This window comes from Loxodonta africana, chromosome 1, assembly GCF_030014295.1.
Source record: "Loxodonta africana isolate mLoxAfr1 chromosome 1, mLoxAfr1.hap2, whole genome shotgun sequence".
Lineage (NCBI taxonomy): Eukaryota > Metazoa > Chordata > Mammalia > Proboscidea > Elephantidae > Loxodonta > Loxodonta africana.
The window spans coordinates 30,428,044-30,439,540 of record NC_087342.1 but is presented as its reverse complement, the minus strand read 5'-3'; positions in this window follow the sequence as shown (position 1 = coordinate 30,439,540).

The window sequence follows — 11,497 nt, the reverse complement described above, 5'->3', positions numbered from 1 at the left end:
GGACGGGGACCTCAGATTCCTACATTTGTGGCAGGCCGGTCAGAGGGAGGTGGCTCGGTGGGAAAAGGGATGGGATGGGGAGCAGCGTAGAGAAGAGGGTGTTCAGTGATGGACTCCACCTCAGAGTTATCGTAGTGTGGGGTGGAGAGGAGGGATGGGTTGAAGACCGCAGGGAGAGGAAGGGGAGATGAGGGAAGGAGTCATGTGTTCAAGAAGGATGGAGGCGGTGGGAGCCAGGGCACAGTGGTTGGGAGATTGGGTGCTGGGATTGGGTGGAGAGGAGAGTGTACCAGGATATTCTGACCACAAGGGAACCCTTTTCATTGGACAACTCCACTCAGTGCTGGAGGAGGCCTGGTTGTCATAGAATTAGGAATAAGAGTGGATCTGGGAAGGATCCACCTTGGAGACCCAATCAGGAGTAGAGTACGGAGTTTAGAAGGGCTGACAAGCAGGAATGCAGCTGAGGTTGGATTTCAGGAATTTGGAAGTAAAGGACACTTTTGAGGGGATGGGGTAGGGCCAGTATTTACTGAGATTCGCTTGAGCCCTTTTCTACATTCTCATTTAAATGGAGAAAAGATTGAAGTTGTCAAGGATTTCCTTTCACTTGGATCCACAATCCACGCCTGTGGAAGCAGCAATCAAGAAACCAAATGATGTATTGCATTGGGAACATCTGCTGCAAAAGACCTCTTTAAAGTGTGGAAAAGCAAAGATGTCACATTGACCCAAGTCATGGTATTTTCAATCACCTCATACGCACGTGAAAGCTGGACAATGAATAAGGAAGACCGAAGAATAATTGATACCTTCGAATTATGGGGTTGGTAAGGATATTGAATATACCATGGGCTGCCAGAAGAACTCGCATGTCTGTCTTGGAAGAAGTACAGCCCGAGTGTTCCTTGGAAGTGAGGATGGTGAGACTTTGTCTCCTGTACTTTGGACATGTTATCAGGAGGGATCAGTCGCTGGAGAAGGAAATCATGCTTGGTAAGGTAGAGTGTTAGGAAAAAAGAGGAACACCCTCAACGAGGTGGGTTGGCACAGTGGCTGCAACAATGGGCTTGAACATAGGAATGATTGTGAGGATGGCAAAGGACCGGGCAGTGTTTCGTTCTATTGTACGTGGGGTCGCTGAGTTGGAGCCAACTCAACGGCACCTAACAACGAAAGCAACAACATAATTCTCATTTAATTCTTACCACACTTTGTGTGGTAGGTGTTATTATTCCCACTCTACAGGAAACTGAGTCTCAGAGCAGAGGAAACCCTTGCTAAAGGCCACTGAGCTAGTCAGAGATGAAGGCAAGATTTGAACCCAAGTCTGTCTGCTCCAGAATTGAGTCTGCTTCCACTGTGCTGCACTGGGTGAGATCTTGACCCTGAGGCTGCAGCAATCCTTCCTCCCCCAGGTGTGGCCATCCTGGAGCACTGACCCATTTGGCCGGAAGGAAGGGGCTGGGCTTTTAACCTAGTGCAGCCAGCCCTGAACCAGCCTGAACATGGTAGGAAGACTCCACCCAGCTCTGAGAGGACAGGGAAAAGGGTGAGCTCCCCCCGCAAACGGACAAATGGAATCAAGCCATATATATTGCTCTGCAGCATGCCCTTTTTCTCTTACTATCTCCATGCTTGTATGTACAGGTCCCAAAAACCCTGGTGGCACAGTGGTTAAGAGCTATGGCTGCTAACCAAAAGGTCAGCAGATCGAATCTACCAGGTGCTCCTTGGAAACCCTATGGGGCGAATTGACTTGATGGCAGAGGGTAATGGGATGTACGAGTCTATTTAATTTTTAAGGTTGCATAGTATTCCTTTATATTCATTTACTATTAGTCTGTCCCCCTGCCATGGGACATTTATGTGGTCTCCAATCTAAATGTTCTAAGTGTTTCGATTTATTGAGTAATTTTTTCTTTGTAGTTTGGCGATCACAAACAATGCTTCAGTGAGCATCCTCGTAAGATTATCTTTGTGCAGACAGAAGTATTTCTATAGGATACGTTCTTAGAAGTGGTATCAGTGGGTCAAGGTTATACTTGATTTAAATTCTTATGGATAGTATTAAACTTCCCTAGAAGAGGCTATACCAGTTTACACTCCCTCTGTTAAAATATGAGCATGCCCATTCCCTCACACCCTTGCTTTCTTAACCCGTTGCTGCCGAGTCGATTCCGACTCATAGAGATCCTACAGGACAGAGTGGAACTGCCCCAGAGAGTTTCCAAGGAGTGCCTGGTGGATTCGAACTGCTGACCTTTTGGTTAGCAGCCGTAGCACTTAACCACCATGCCACTAGGGTTTCCACACCCTTGCCATTGTGTACTATATTAAAATATATACATATATATAGAGAGAGGGAGAACAGCCAGTGGTGGTTCAGTGTTAGAATTCTCATCTTCCACGCGGGAGACCATGTTTGATTCCCAGTGGCCAGTGCACCTCAAGCACAGCTAGCCCTTGTCTATCACTGGAGGCTCGCGTGTGTCGCTATGATGCTGAACAGATTTCAGTGGAGCTTCCAGGCTAAGACAGACTAGGAAGAAAGGCCTAGTGATCTACTTCCAAAAAATCAGCCAGTGAAAACCCTATGGATCACAATGGGGTCATCATGGAGTTGGGGGCTGCCTCGATGGCAACTAGCAACTATCTGTTTGCCAATCTAGTAAGCGAAAAAAAAAAAAGGGTTTTCACTTTTGTTTTAATATGTATTTCCCCTAGTCTCCACAGCTCAGCCACAGCCCCACTATCTGAAGAAAGCGTTATGAAGAGGTGAAGGAGCGCCCCAGAGCGATTGAGTAGCAGAGATTTAGGGCGGCTCTGAGGAAGACTCACTGTCAGTGAATGCTGTCAGATAAGGGTGGTGGCAGAATTCCTTTCTCTGAGCACATTCTTATGCTCCCGGGTGGATCAGATGGCCCTAGGCGCTCTGAGTTAGGATTGGCTACCTAGGGGCTTCACAGTTAGCCACCAGGTACCCACTGGGTGACCCTGGCTCTGCAGAGGTTGCAGGGACAAGCTAACAGACTGTATGAGACAGAAGAGATCAGAGAGGGCACAGGAATGGGTTCAGCTTCCTGAGAGAGCCAGGGAAGATGAGGGCCACCAGGGTGGGGGTGAGACTGCCCTGGGTGTTATAGGAAGCCTGGAAGGTTCTTAGGCTAAGGAGGTGAATGAAGGGAAGAGAATGGGACTCCAGGCCTAGCTTAGCAGAGGTGAGGTGGGGGTAGATGGAGGGTGGGGAGAGCACCCCCCCCAACAGACACACATACATATCCATCCCAGCCCATCAATAATAATAATAGAGCTGATATTTATTGACTATTGGCTATATAAGACATTGTTCTAAATGTTTCAATTTATTGAGTAATTTTAGCAACCATTCTGTGGAAACCCTGGTGGCATAGTGGTTAAGTGCTATGGCTGCTAACCAAGAGGTCAGCAGTTCGAATCCACCAGGCGCTCCTTGGAAACTCTATCGGGCAGCTCTACTCTGTCCTATAGAGTTGCTATGAGTCAGAATTGACTCGACGGCTGTGGGTTTGGTTTTTGGTCTTGGAACCATTCTGTGAGATGGGTATAATTATTATCCACCTTTTATAAATGAGAACATAGAGCTCACACAGCTGGAAAGTGACCACGCTGGGATTCACACTCAGGTCATGGGGCTTCAGAGTCCACGCTGCCAACCACCACCTGCATGGTTTTTCGTGGCCTGTCTTAGCCAATTTAATAACAATAACTATCACTAACTGAGAGCCTGTGCAGACCGAGCACATTACGTATCTCATCTCTAATGCTTATGAAATCAGGGCTATGAAGTAGAAGGTGTCACCCTCGATTTACAGATGAGAAAAGTGAGGTTCAGAAAGGCTGACCATCTTGGCTAAGATCGCCCAGCTAAAATGAGGTGGAGCTGGAATTTGCGCTCAGATCCCTGTCGGTTGGAAGTTCCTGTCCCTTCCACATCACTACAGAGTCTTTCACAACATACTAAACCAAACCTACTGCCATCGAGTCGATTCCAGCTCATAGCGACCCACTAGGACAGAGTAGGACTGCCCCATAGGGTTTCCAAGGAGCAGCTGGTGGATTGAACTGAACTCTTAACCACTGCACCAGCAGGGCTCCTTGACAACACAGGAGGAGGGGAAATCACAGAACCACAGAATGGTCAGCGCTGGAGGGGCCCTCTGAAGCCATCCAATCAGAATCCCTGCTTATGAATGGAGAAAGGGAGGTACAGAGAAGACACCTGCCCAAGTTCCACAGTAAGTTTCAGAACGAGGCCTTCTGTGGGGTTAAATGCTTCATCTCATCTCTGTGAAAACAGCCTGGAGGGAGAGCATATGTGTATGTGTGTGTGTGTGTATTTGTGTATGTATGTATGTATCTGTGTGTGTACGTGTGTGTGTTAGGGGGAGTATGCTGTGCTGGGAGAACCTTCTCTGAGGGAGAATCTCCGTGTGTGTATGTGTATGTGTATGTGTGCGTGTGTGTATGTGTGTGTGTTGAGGGAGTATGTGGTGCTGGAGAAAGACCCCCCACCCATCAGCAGGGCTGACTGGAGGCAGAGTGGCAGTTTATTTTCCAGGGAACCCCTGTGGAAGCCATTCCTTTCCGGTAACTGAAGCTTGGAACTTTCCCATACCCTCAAATCCCCTACAAACACATCCACCCCAGCCTAAGTAGAATGCAAGCTGGTGTATCCTGGACAGAGCTGATTCTGAAGGGCTCCAGGAACCTCCCACCATCCTGGGTGATGCAGGGACTACCGTTGCGTTTTATAGGGCCACCCAGTTAAGCACTGCCCTTTCTGAGGGTACAAATAACAGTGCAAATTACCCAGTGGGGCCTAGTAACCCAGTGAAAAGATATGTCAGTCATTCACACCTTCCTGTGAATGGTTTGACAGCTATCAGTTGCTGTAAGTCAATTCCGACTGGAGGTGACCCATGTGTGTGAGTACAACTGTGCTCCATGGAGTTTCCAGTGGCTGATTTTTCAGAAGTAGATCACCAGGCCCTTCCTCCAAGGCACCTCCGGGTGGACTCGAACCTCCAACCTTTTAGTCATTGTTAACAGTTGAGTGAGCGTGTTAACCATTTGCACCACCCGGAGGCTCTGTTTGCCAGCTAGGACAGTGTTTCCCAAGCTAGGGTATTGTTATGGATTGAATTGTGTCCCCCAAAAATGTGTGTCAACTTGGCCAGGCCATGATTCCAAGTATTGTGTGATTGTCCACCATTTTGTCATCTGAAGTGATTTTTTCATGTGTTGTAAATCCTACCTCTATGATGTTAATGAGGCAGGATTAAAGGTAGTTATGTTAATGAGGCAGAACTCAATCTATGAGCTTAAACCAAAAAACCAAACCCGTTGCTTTGAAGTTGATTCTGACTCATTGTGACCCTATAGGACAGAGTAGAACTGCCCCATAGGATTTCCAAGGAGCACCTGGTGGATTTGATCTGCAAGCTTAGGTTCTGTTTTAAGCCAATCTCTTTTGAGATATAAAAGAGAAGAGAGCAGACAGACACAGGAACCTCATACCACCAAGAAACAAGAGATAGGAGAATAGTACCCACCTGGGGTCCTGCCCTGAGAAGCTCCTAGACCAGGGAGGATTGATGACAGAGAAAGAAAGCTTTCCCTTGGAGGTGATGCCCTGAATTCGGACGTCTCGACTGTGCCTCCTAGACTGTTAGGGAGTGAATTTCTGTTAAAGCCACCCACTTGTGGTATTTCTGTTATGGCAGCACTAGATGACAAAGACAGGTATCTATTCTCAGAGTCCCTAAATTCTCTGAATATTTTAAAGCTTTGGATTTATATTTCAATGATATTAAAATATTTTTGCAGCTATGAAGACAGAACTCTTTTGCAGTTAAACATTTTCGGAGGCTAAGGCTTTAGTCCCTTAAGTTTGTGTTGCTGTAATCTGGGTCTGTGGACTGCTGGGAACTCATAATCTGTGAGAACGTGCTCTTGCTTTCAAGAGGTCCGTACATAAGTTTGGGAGATCCTAAGCAAGGATGGGTGTGAGCTCTGTCACAACGGGCTTTTCCAGCCATGGTGCCACAGTTGCCAGCGTACTGGGCTTTGTTCTTGGCCATTTGACCACTCTGGGCCTCAGTTTCTTCAGGTATAACCTCCACTCACTCTTTACCACTTTTGCAGCATCTTCTCTGTCAGGCCTGCAACGGTTGCCAAGAGGCACAAGAGATGAACGAAGTTCAAGTCCAGCCTATGAGGACTTGACAAGCTGGTGAAGGCGCTGAGCCTTGCACTCTCCTGTCTGATAGTTCAAGGTAGGAGGAGTGCTTCTGTGGCAGAAGATCCATAAAGGCCATTGGGGTCTAAAGGAGGAAAAGGCTGCTTCTCCCTGCTAGGCTCAGGTGGGCTTTGTGGCAGGATTGACTTTGAGCTGGGCCTTAAGCCAGGGTCACAGAAGGTGAGGGTCTGGCACTACAGGCAAAGAAAAGGAGTGAAACAGGTTTGGAGGCTTGGGCTTGAGGAGAGAACCAGAGGGACTGGACTTATAGCTGAAGGGTAAATATCTTATCTAACTCTGTTGGATACAGTGGAACATCATAAAGCCCAAATTGGCTCAAGGGCCTCCCCAAGGTCATATAGCCAGTTGGGGCCATTCAGATTACCCAGTTAAAAATTAGCAACTGATAGTTGAAAAACTAATTCACAGGATGGTATGAATGACTGACAAATCCTTTCACTGTGTTGCTAGGTCCTGATGAGCTATTGAGGTGAGCTAGAATGTTTCCAGTCCAGAACTGAGTTCCTAACCTCAGGAATGTTTTCACAGGGTCCAGTCCAAGCTGGCAGCCCTCTCCTTCACCACACACTCCAGGAAGCTGACCACAGACTCTAGCAACCCACCTCTCTAGCCCTCAGGGCTCTTGAGGCACACAGGCCTAGAGTCTAGGGGGTGTTTGAATTTTATTTCCATTTAACAAAACAGCCACATCCTGTTTCTGGGGAGAGGGGGAAAAAAAAACACCCAGGGTGGAGGAAGGTCTTTAGCCCACCTTTCTGGGCCCCTAATCCTTGGACTGCAGCAATAGAACTCAGGCTGAAAAGAGGGGTGAAAGCCAGAGCCTGCAAAAGGCACCCCTGAAACCCAACTTGCACTCCTTCCTAGAATGGGGGAGGGGACACCAAAAGCCTCCTGCTAACAGGGCTGTAGATTATGGACAACCTTGCCTCTACTCAGCCCCAGGAGCCTCTTTCTTCTCTTGGCTTTGGGGGACTTTCAAGCTTGTCCACCTCTGGGCCTGGAGGAAATTCTCCTCTCACACAGGCCTCTTGGGGTTCATAGTCACCTATCCTATCTGGGCAGAAAGGGGGCTCATTCCCCCAGGACTGACAGGATAGTAGCAAGGCCATCAGCTGGGTGAAAAATGCCATGGAGTCTGTGCCTACTTCTCTCAGCAAAGATGTGGAAAGAACAGGCTAGTGTGGGCATCTGTCATAGATGCTCAAAAGCGTGGCTGTGAAAGCCAGATTTATCATCTCTCATCTAGGTTTGTTTTTTGCTCCCATGACCACCATAGCCACCACAGTCACCACCCCACCCCCCTCTCTACCACTCTCACCATCTCGAGCTCTACCACATACAAGACCTGCATGTTCACTGCCATCTCTGCTTCCATCTCCACCACTATAACCCCCACCACCTCCACCACTATCAGGATCTCCAACTCTAACATAAGCATAACCTCGACCACTATCACAACTACCATCCCTACCACTATCATCATCTTCGTCACTGTTGTCACCATCATCTCCATTATAACTGCCACCTCCATGGCTACCTCAGTCATGACCTCCAAGTCCACCAGCATCACTGCATCCATCTCTACCACTATCACCACCATTTCCACCACTGCCATCTTCACCACTATCACCATCTTCATCACTGTCATCACCACCATCTCCACTGTAACCACCTCCTCCATATCCACCTCAATCATGACCTCCAAGTCCACCACCATCGCCGTATCCATCTCCACTGCAAGCACTGCCATCTTCCCCACTATCACCCTCTTCACTGGCATCACCACCGTCTCCACTATAACCACCTCATCTCCACCGCTATCACCATCTCCATCCCCACCACCACTATCCCTCTTACCTCCCCTAACACTTCTATTGCCACTACCAGCACAGTTACCCCGTGCACCCCTACCTCTGCTCATTTTAATCTATCCGTGTTACGTAGAACATAAAGAACTGCTATTTGAGTTTGTTCTCCAACCTCTTCATTTGCCCAATGCCCGAAAGGCCAACTATAGACACCATTTCCCCAGTTTTTCCAGACTTCTCATGGAAGATGAAATTAAATGTCTTGCTTTTTAAGTTAAGGGAGATGATGTGTCTCTTGCCATTCCTGATTTACCAGGCCCATCATTCTGTCCTAGAAGGAAATTGGATTACTGTGACAGAATGCATTCTTTGGAAAGCAGTGCTGGCTATTACCTAATTCCTTATGACCTAGTGTTTGCAGATTGATTTTTTGACGACGTGTCCCAGTAGTTTTGTATTATAGCAGCTCAGCTGATGGGCCCCGCACTTCCAGCAGCATCTGCTTTCCCCCAGGTTTAAAGAGAGGCAGGAACAGGCTGCCTGGGTCTTGCTCTCGTCTCCAGGCCCCTCTCCAGTTCTCCATAAATCCTCGCAGAGTGAGAGCTAGTGATTTGCCTCCAACTTGGGCCAATTTCTTAAGTACCTAAGCATGTAAGTCATCAGGCCCTGTGGATGTGAATATACAAGTTCTTTCCTTATTCTCCCTTGGCGTCCTGCCCTCTCATGATTCCATGAGGTGCCTCTTTCGGTTTTCAGATCACAGCTGACCTTTTTAGGCTAAGACAAAATTAAAAGCCTCTGCTTTTTTAATGTCACCGCTTATAGGCTTTCTTCTCCCAACCCAAAATATGAGCCAACAACCTCGTTATCCCTTTTCCTTGGCCTGCTACAGTTAGAAAATGTTTTTCTCATTCTTTCACCTCCTTGTGCAAGTTATATCTCATTCCTTTTTCGGAAGGACTTTTCTGATTTTATCTCTGCAGTCTTTTGTTGTTTCTTTGTATGGACTCCTCCTTCGCAACCTGGCCTGATTTCCCCCTTTCTTTGCCATGTCCATTATCATTTTAGTTCTCCAGGAAGCTTTCTGCATAACTAACAAGTAATCTCCTGGACCCTCTTAGCTGTATTGCACATCAGGGTCTTTTCATTCTCTTGCTCCTTGTTTTGTTGCCTGACGTGGAAACAGCCAATTCTCTTTAGAGAATTCCTTGGGTTCTTAACCTCAGTATTTGTGCTTTTCATCTTGGTTTCCAAAGCCCAGTCCAGAAAGCTTTTAGAAAGTGCCAATTCTGACTCTTGTTTGGGTTCCTGCTTTTCTTCCTTTCTCTCGGGTGACGGTCACTTTACTTTTTTAATTTTATTTATTCTGTTGTTGTGGTTGAGAATATACACAACAAAAACTACACCAATTCAACAGTTTCTTTATGTACAATTCAGTGACACTGATTACATTCTTTGAGTTGTACAACCATTCTCACCCTCCTTTTCTGAATTGTTGCTCCCCCATGAACAAAACTCACTGTCCCCTAAGGCTCCTATCTAATCTTTTGAGTTGCCAATTTGATCCCATGCTGATAGATTTTAAAAGAGCATAATGCTCAAGGCAGACATTCTTTACTAGTTAAGCTAAACTATTGTTTGGTTTTAAGATGATTTCAGGGATATTTTTGGTGTAAGGTTTAAAGATGATCTCAGGACAAGTAGTTTCAGGGATTTATCTAAACTTCATGGCTCCAGGAAGTCTGGAGTCCATGAGAATTTGAAATTCTGTTCTGCATTTCCCCCTTTTGATAAGGATTCTTCTGTAGAATCTTTGATCAAAATGTTCGGTAATGGTAGCTGGGCACTGTCCAGTTCTTCTGGTCTCATGGAAAAGGAGGTAGTTGTTCACGGAGGTAATTAGCCACACATTCCATCTCCTCCTGCTATTCCTGACTCCCCTTGCTCTGTTACTCCAGGCAAATAAAGACCAATTGTCCTGCCTTGGATGGCCCCTTGCAAGCTTTTAAGACCCCGGCTCTACCCAACGAAATAGGAGGTAGAACAGAAGTGCTAAGCATGTTATTAGGCCAATTAACTGGGATGTCCCGTGAAACCATGACCATAAACCTCCAAACCAAAGAATAAAATCCCATGAAGTGTTTGGTTGTACATGAGTAGCTTTAGCTGCTACTCTTTTTTCTTTTTTGGTCATTGTTGTAAATACATCTATCACACAACTTTCGTCGGTTGAGCTTTTTACAGGTGTACAACTTATCGGCAGCACTTAACAGTAACTGGCTGTGTCAGGTGATAGTCACTTTTCTTAGTACTCCCTTTCCCCCTCCAGTGCCTTCAGCACGTGCGTGCCAACCCTAGTCAGCACTGCTCCCCTGTCCTGTGCTTGGGCTAACGGCACCCAGGAAGGGTCCAGCATCTGGATCTGGTTCCTGGTGCCCATCGTACAGATGTGAGTGGTTATCGTGGGGGCCCTCTCTATCCACTGCTCCATTTGTTCATTCTCTCATTCCTTCATTCCCTCCAGAAACTCTTTTTATCTGGGGCCCTGCCAGCTGCCGGTTCGCAGGGCAGATGAGCCTTCCTAATTGTAAAGGTCGATCGTTGCCAGGAGGCCAGTAAGGTACACAGCCCTGAAATTAGGTTCATTCCAGAGAAGGTGACCAGTTCAAGACAGTAGTGTGTGAATGATATGTTCTGCCTCTTTACTGGGGGTGGCTTCTCTAAGAAAGCCATATCCTAACCCCTATTCCTGTGGATGTGATCCCATTTGGAAATAGGGTTTTTTTTTGTTGTGTTAATGAGGCCATACTGGCGTAGGCTGTGTCTTAAGCCCAGTCGCTTTTGAGATATAAAAAAGATTAGGCCCAAGTAAACACAAATGGGGGGAATATAGATGCCACATGGAGATCCCAATGAACCTGGGAACGCTGGGGTTACAGAAGCTGAGACAAGGATATTCCCCCAGAGCCACAGAAAGAGAGCCTTCCCTTAGAGCTGGTGTCCTGACTTTAAAGTTAGGAAGGTGTTTGCCAAAAAGGAGCTGTAGATAGGGTCACTATGAGTTGGAATCGACTCAATGGCAATGGGTTTGGTTTTTCGGTTTAGAAGAGGGTTCCAGGCAGAGGAAACAGGATGTGCAAAGGCAGAGAGGGATGTCTGGGACTGGCCGCCTGGGGCAAGCTGACCTCTGTACTCCATGAAGACCCTTGGTCTTTTGGCTTCTCCACTGGTCTGGACAGACATGTCAAGATGGCCTTGCCGAGGCCCTGTCAGTGCTTCCCCCAGGGGACCCCAACGTGCCCAGCCTCATTTTACTGTCATCTCCAAACTTGCCTCTTTATACTGAAGGCTTTTTCCATTCTAACCTGGTCAGTGTCCCCACATGCCT